Raw genomic sequence first — 6,033 nt, forward strand, 5'->3', positions numbered from 1 at the left:
CATGTAAACGCACCTGCCAGCTTTACAATTGACACCAGGACGACTCCAGAACAAACCCCGCACAGTCCCTGCCGCAACCATTACGGTAAAGCCTCCGGCGAACAAACCCCTCTGCTTTCACAGAGCTCGTTCTTGGGAACTGACCAAATTTTAAAGCGTCCACTTCCTTTCCAGTTGCTGTTAGTGATCCCGGGCACCATTTGCCGCCCCAGCTTCCCCCCCGGCGCGGCTGTGTCCTCGGGGCTCAGCGGGCGAGGGTCGCGTCCCGCCGGGACTGCCGGGAGCCACCGCGGCGGCGGCCGAGCGGCACCCGGAGCGGGAGGAGCCGCGGCCGCGCCCGGGCGCCACCCCGGGACCCCCCGGCGCTCCATACAAGGCGCAGGAGGAGGCGGCGCGCCCGGAGGGGAGCGGGGCAGAGCCGCCGCCGCCGGGAACGGGCGAGGGGCGGCCACGCCTCCCCCGCCGGGCGGCGCCGGCCTCGCCCGGCACCCGGGGCGGGTCGGGGTGGGCGCCGGGGAACGGGAAACTTAGAGGACGCGGCGGGCGCCGCCGTGGGCAGCGGGAAGGGGAAGCGGCGCCGCCCCGGGCAGGGCAGGGGAGGGCAGGGTCGCTGTGCTCCGGAGCCCCCCGCGGGCAGGGCGCGAACGCCGCCGGCGCCGCTCTCCGCCCGCCGGGGCCGGCCCCGCTCGCCGCCCGCCGCTCACCTTCACGGGTCGGGCCGCGCTGGCGTCCGCGCTGGAGCTGCCGCCGCCGCCCCGGGCATGTCCGGGAGCGCTCCGGGAAGCGCCGCTCCGGCCGGGCTCAGCCGCTCAGCCCCGCCGCCGCCGCTGCTGCCGCCGCTGCCGCCGCCTCGGCCGCTGCCATCTTGTCCTGGCGGCCGCGAGGGAAGAGCCCCGGCTCAGCCCGCTCGACAGACCGGGCCTCCGCCTCATCTTCCCGGGGAGGGACCCAACCCGCCCCCGGCCGCCGCCTCCTCCGCCTCCGCCTCCTCCCGCCTCCGCCCTGCCCGCGGCGGCCTAGCGGCGCCCGCCGCCGCCCATGGCCCCGGAGCGGCGGGCCGCGGCCCCGCCGAGCGCTGCGGAGGGGGCGCCGGCCGAGCCCCGCTCCGGCCCCCGCCCAGCCCGCGGGGCGCAGCCTGCGGGGCGCTCCCGCCCGCTCCGCCCGAGCCCGCCGGCAGCGCCCCCGCCCGGGCCCGCCGGCAGCGCCCCCGCCCGGGCCCGCCGGCAGCGCCCGGAGCGCGGCCCCGCCTGCCCTCCGCACCGCCCGAGCGCCGGCGGCGGCCGCGGGGCCAGCGCCGCCCCGGCAGCGGCGCCTCCTCGGTGCCGGCTGACGGTGCCCCCCGGGAGGTCCCGGCGGGACAACTTGAGACGCTCCTGCCGCCAACTCTTCTCTCTGCCCGCCCCGGTCTGTCACTACCTGGAGGAAGGCTACCTCGTGTTTTGGGGGGGCTCTCCGACTTGCGCGTGTACAGCCCCCGGTAACCCTCCGGTGCTGGCCATCCCGATGGCCACAGCCCAGACCTCTCCCTCCCGCCTCGTTAGCTGCCACCTCCCATAGCGCTCGTTCACAGATACATAACGGTGAGCAAACGGGCCAGGAGAAGGGCCTGACTTTCAAGACCTGGAGCTTAGAAGACAAGGTGAGAATGAACATGTGAATTCCCAATTCATTTAAATGAGTGTTCTGGCCTTCTAAGACGAAGAGACTTCTCCAGCCAGCCTTGAAAATAACTGTGAAGCACCAGCCTTCCGGATGTGGTCTGACATCCTTCCCTGGAGAGCAGTCCTTGCCACCTAGCCCAAGCCCATTAGACACACCACTAGCTCTAGAGACAACAGGACAGAACAAGTGCGTTGACCACTTTGCATCCTGCATTACAGCTCAGTACTTTGCCTTGCTCAACTCTTTGCAAAATAACAGGATACACCCCTAGTAGCAACATATCCCTAATATTATACATCCCGGTAACAACATATCCCTAATATTATACATCACTTAAATATTAGTGGTTGGTTGTAGGACTGGTCAACTTCTACAAACAGCATTCTTGACCCAAAATAGTGTTCAGCTGATGTGGGGTGAAAAAGGAATTACTGTTTGCCTATAAAGTATTTAGCCCCAAGATAAATCCTTGGCTACAGCTACAACTGGACATCACATGCTTCTCCACCTCTTGCCAAAAATAACAAAGAATTTCTTTATTTACTTGCACAACTACACGTACTCTGCTATTTTTTCTCACTACTTGTTCCAGTATTTTCAACACATGTCTGCTTGATTTTAACCTTTATTTAGGACCAATCCTTGTAATAAAGATTGTTAGGATGTGAAGTCAGAATTTTAATTAATTAATTGGAGAAGTCAGACCAATTGTACAGAAGCGCTAAGACCTAACATTGGATTTACTACCTCAACACTACCAATTCTCAGTCTTGTAAGTAATGAACCATTTAATTTAGGGCTGGGGAAGAAATAGGTGGGTGTCAGTGGTAGTAAATTAGAGCACTCAAGAGCTGCTCGTCACATCTACTGCTTACTAATTTTGAAATATTAATCAAGCTCCTTAAAATCCTACAGAGCTATTTCTGCACATTTTATTAACATATAAATAGACAGTAAATGTTGATAAACATTCTTGTAGATTACTTAACCATACAAATTCTAAAATGGCTTCACAGAAAAAAGCACAATAAATATATGCTGATTCAATCCATACTTTATCTGCCAACTTAAACTGGTGTATATCACCCCAAACTGTGATCCACTGACGAGCCTCAACATAATTTTTCCAGCTGTTTTTAGGATCTATTTCTAGCAAATTTCGCGTGTTTCGCCATGCACCTCCTTACAGTTTTATAACCAAAACAATCCCAATATGGTTGTAAATTTGAATGATGCCAATCCTCTACTAACAGGCAAAATTATGAATCCATTGTTCCATGGATACATATGCACTATTTTAACCAACTTTCAGAAACAGATTTTAATTTAGATTTAGAAAAGAAGGGGTGAGTTTGGCCTTATTAACCTCTCTTATCATACTGTTGTCTCACTGGAGTTTTGAGATGGTCTCGTTTGCTGAATGACAGCACCTCCTGAAACATCCCAGCACTGTCAGTTCTGTCCTCATGTTCCAGTTTTTGCTAATTAGATCAAGCTAGACTTCCACTCACCTTACACCAGGAGTATCACCAGCATGTAATCAAACTCTTGAATCACTTTGAAACTCCTTCAGTTGCTTTTGTGGAGCTCAGCACCCCTCTGCAGATCCCTTATTTGTCCTTATTTCCTTACAAGCTCCCTCAATAAGCTCCTTTCTGTGGGAGTATTTCAATTAAAGGTTTCCTCGTCCACTGCACGTTTCCTCAGCGTTGGGACTCAGGGCTGGCCAGAGCCTTTGCAAGCTGAAGTGATGAACCTCCTCTGTCAGTGACTCCTAAGGATTACTTTGGCCACAAAATAGTTTTTGAGTGCCCACAAAGCACAGTAAAACCACATTAGATGTATCAGCGAGCTTTAAATGCTCTGATGACCGTTTCCATTGGAGGTTAATTGGGACTGTGTCTGAGAAGCACTCACAAGATATAGATATATAGATTATTTTTTTAGTTTGTTTTTTTTAGTTTGTTTTTTTTGTGTGTGTGTGTGTGGCTTTTTTGTGGTTTTGTTTTGTTTTGGTTTTTTTAGTTTTTTTAGGGGTTTTTTTGAATGGTTTTTTTTGTTTGTTTGTTTTATTTTGGGGTTTTTTGCGGGTTTTTTGGTTTTTTAGGGGTTTTTGTCACCTGGAAAACAGCAAACACTTCCCTGTGCTGACTTTCTCTTGGTGGGTACATTTGTGCTGGCAGGCAGCTGAGGGGTCAATGTGGAAACTCCGCTTACACCTGTAAGTACCACGGACTCCTGAGACCATTTGGAGGGGAGTGTTTTGTTTCAAAGTACTTAAGTATCTCAGTGGAAGGAGGTCCCGTGTCGTTTAGATTCATTTAGAAAGTTCAGCGTTGAAACACACACCTCTGTGGGCTCCTCTTCCTCCTTGTCTCTAAGCCTTTGCAGAGGGTAAGCACTAGTTAGGCATGAGTGCTCTCAGTGGAAAAAAGTAAACCCAGAAGTTAGAAGAAGATCTTTCCAACAGATGTAATCTATCATGCAGCAAAAAGAAATGATCTGAGGACAAACACAGGCTAGAAGCTCTTGGCAGAACACCTACCAATGACATTTTGTGCTATTTTTGTTATCAAAATCCCAAGTGTGGATGCAGACTAAAAATGCTTTGGCTAGAACAATTTGTTTTACTCGTCGAACTGCTGCAAGTTGTATCATCAAAACACTTTTTACAGCCAGTATGAGTTGTTCATATCAACATAGGAGTTGCTTGTATCAGCTGGACTCTTAATTTTTGAACAAGCTTGAGTCCTGAATGAGACTGCCATTAGAGCAAAGCCACGAAGATAAGGCAAGACCACAGGGCTGTAATTGCATGCAGCAGGGCCCGTGCTCAGTCCCTCATAACACAGGTGCACTTGCACCAAACAGCAAGCCACAGTCCCCGAGAAAAGGGACAGAACTGGCCTCTTCCAGTTCTCCTGACCAGTTAAATCTCCCCAGTGACAGCTCTCCGCTGCTGGCACTGAACATCCCGTTTAGCAGATTCAACTCACCAGGCAGAAAAGGTTTTTCTTTTGTCAGGAAAACCTTGACTGCCGCAGCTGACACAAAGAGGAAGGCAGAGTTTTGCCTTGTCACCTGCATGGGAGAGCTGGGCAGGCTTCAGCTGAGTTTCTTGGTAGAAATTTTGAAATCCAAACGACCCAGAAGCTGCTGTTGTGACCACTGCAGGTGTCCAGGCCCTCACAGGTGGAGTAAACAAAGGTTCCACCTAAAATTTTCTCTTTTTTTAAAAAACTTACAGGGCACAGTCTTTAGTCTTTCCCACAATATTTGATAATTTGTTAAGCAGGGAATTAATTCATGGATTCAAATTATATGTTTTGAAATTACAGTATTTACTGTTTTTCACATTGGCTGAAATATTTTATGGTTACATTACAAAATGAAGTATTTCTTTTCCTTCCTTATTTAAAGCATTTTTTTAACTCATGTTACTGTCACTTAAGTATGACTTGTGTTATGTTAAACAAGCATTCAATATTCTGCATTTGGATCAGAATTTTTCAAGATCCAGATTCTTGTGGAGACATGTGAAGGGATCAAAGTTAAACTGATAAAAAGTGGTCTTTTAAAATATAAACATTTAAATTTACACTTTCCACTGATTACCATCGTATTCAGATAAGCATAGTTTAAAGTTCTCTATCTCCCCTCCCCATAGATATGTTTGCTAGATGTATCCAAAATCCAACCTTCTGTTGCTGGGTGTAAATGGAAAATTACATCCAAATTTAAAGCAAACATACACTTTGTTCCTTTTGCAACAACTAGGAGGTCAGTTGAGAAGGACTGTGTTTCCTCAAAAAACACATGGGTTTCTCCATGCACTTTACACTGAGTCACTTGCAAAAGTAAGCACAAATTTCACCTTTTATTGCCACTTCATTTTTTGCTAATTTAATGCAGGGGGAAAAAAAAAAAAAAAAAAAAAAAAACACCACCACGACAGGGTGGTGCAGAGGTGGGGGAAAGTATTTGTTTATTGTTTGCTGTTTAACGTACAAATTCTACAGCCTGGCTCCTCTGGAAAGACTTCAAAGCTGCTAGGGACAGCAAGTATTTTCCATGGGCTCATGGTGGTTTTTGGGGCTTTGTGCCTGCTCCTGCCAATACTCATTTCATGAAGACACCTCAGGTCCCTGTGCATGTCCCAAGGGATGCATGAGGGGCAATCCACTGTGGCTCTTCCAAAGAAGAAAATCAGATTAAAGCATTCTTCGGATTGCCTGTCTTTCTACTTGTTCCTTCCTCAGCCTTTAAAACCCAGTTCCAAGAAACCTCCTGCAGCATCCTGACATTGCTATTTCAAATTCTACCAGATAATGGTAACTCTTCAGAAATACACTTGCCCGGTGTCTAAAGGTA

At 49.9% G+C, this 6,033-nt stretch overlaps 1 protein-coding gene across 4 annotated transcripts in view; it reads right to left on the reverse strand.

Moving 5' to 3' along the window:
* The window catches only part of HIPK3 (homeodomain interacting protein kinase 3), a 67,224-nt gene extending 66,272 nt beyond the window's left edge, over positions 1-952 (reverse strand). The window contains exon 1 of one of the 4 annotated variants that reach the window (XM_066320476.1): positions 705-952. The gene's annotated coding sequence lies outside the window, so the exon portion shown is untranslated. The other 3 variants (XM_066320479.1, XM_066320477.1, XM_066320478.1) reach the window with 3 other exon arrangements.
* Between the last annotated feature and the right edge of the window lie 5,081 nt (positions 953-6,033).

The sequence above is a fragment of the Sylvia atricapilla genome, chromosome 6, assembly GCF_009819655.1.
Source record: "Sylvia atricapilla isolate bSylAtr1 chromosome 6, bSylAtr1.pri, whole genome shotgun sequence".
Taxonomy (NCBI): Eukaryota; Metazoa; Chordata; class Aves; order Passeriformes; family Sylviidae; genus Sylvia; species Sylvia atricapilla.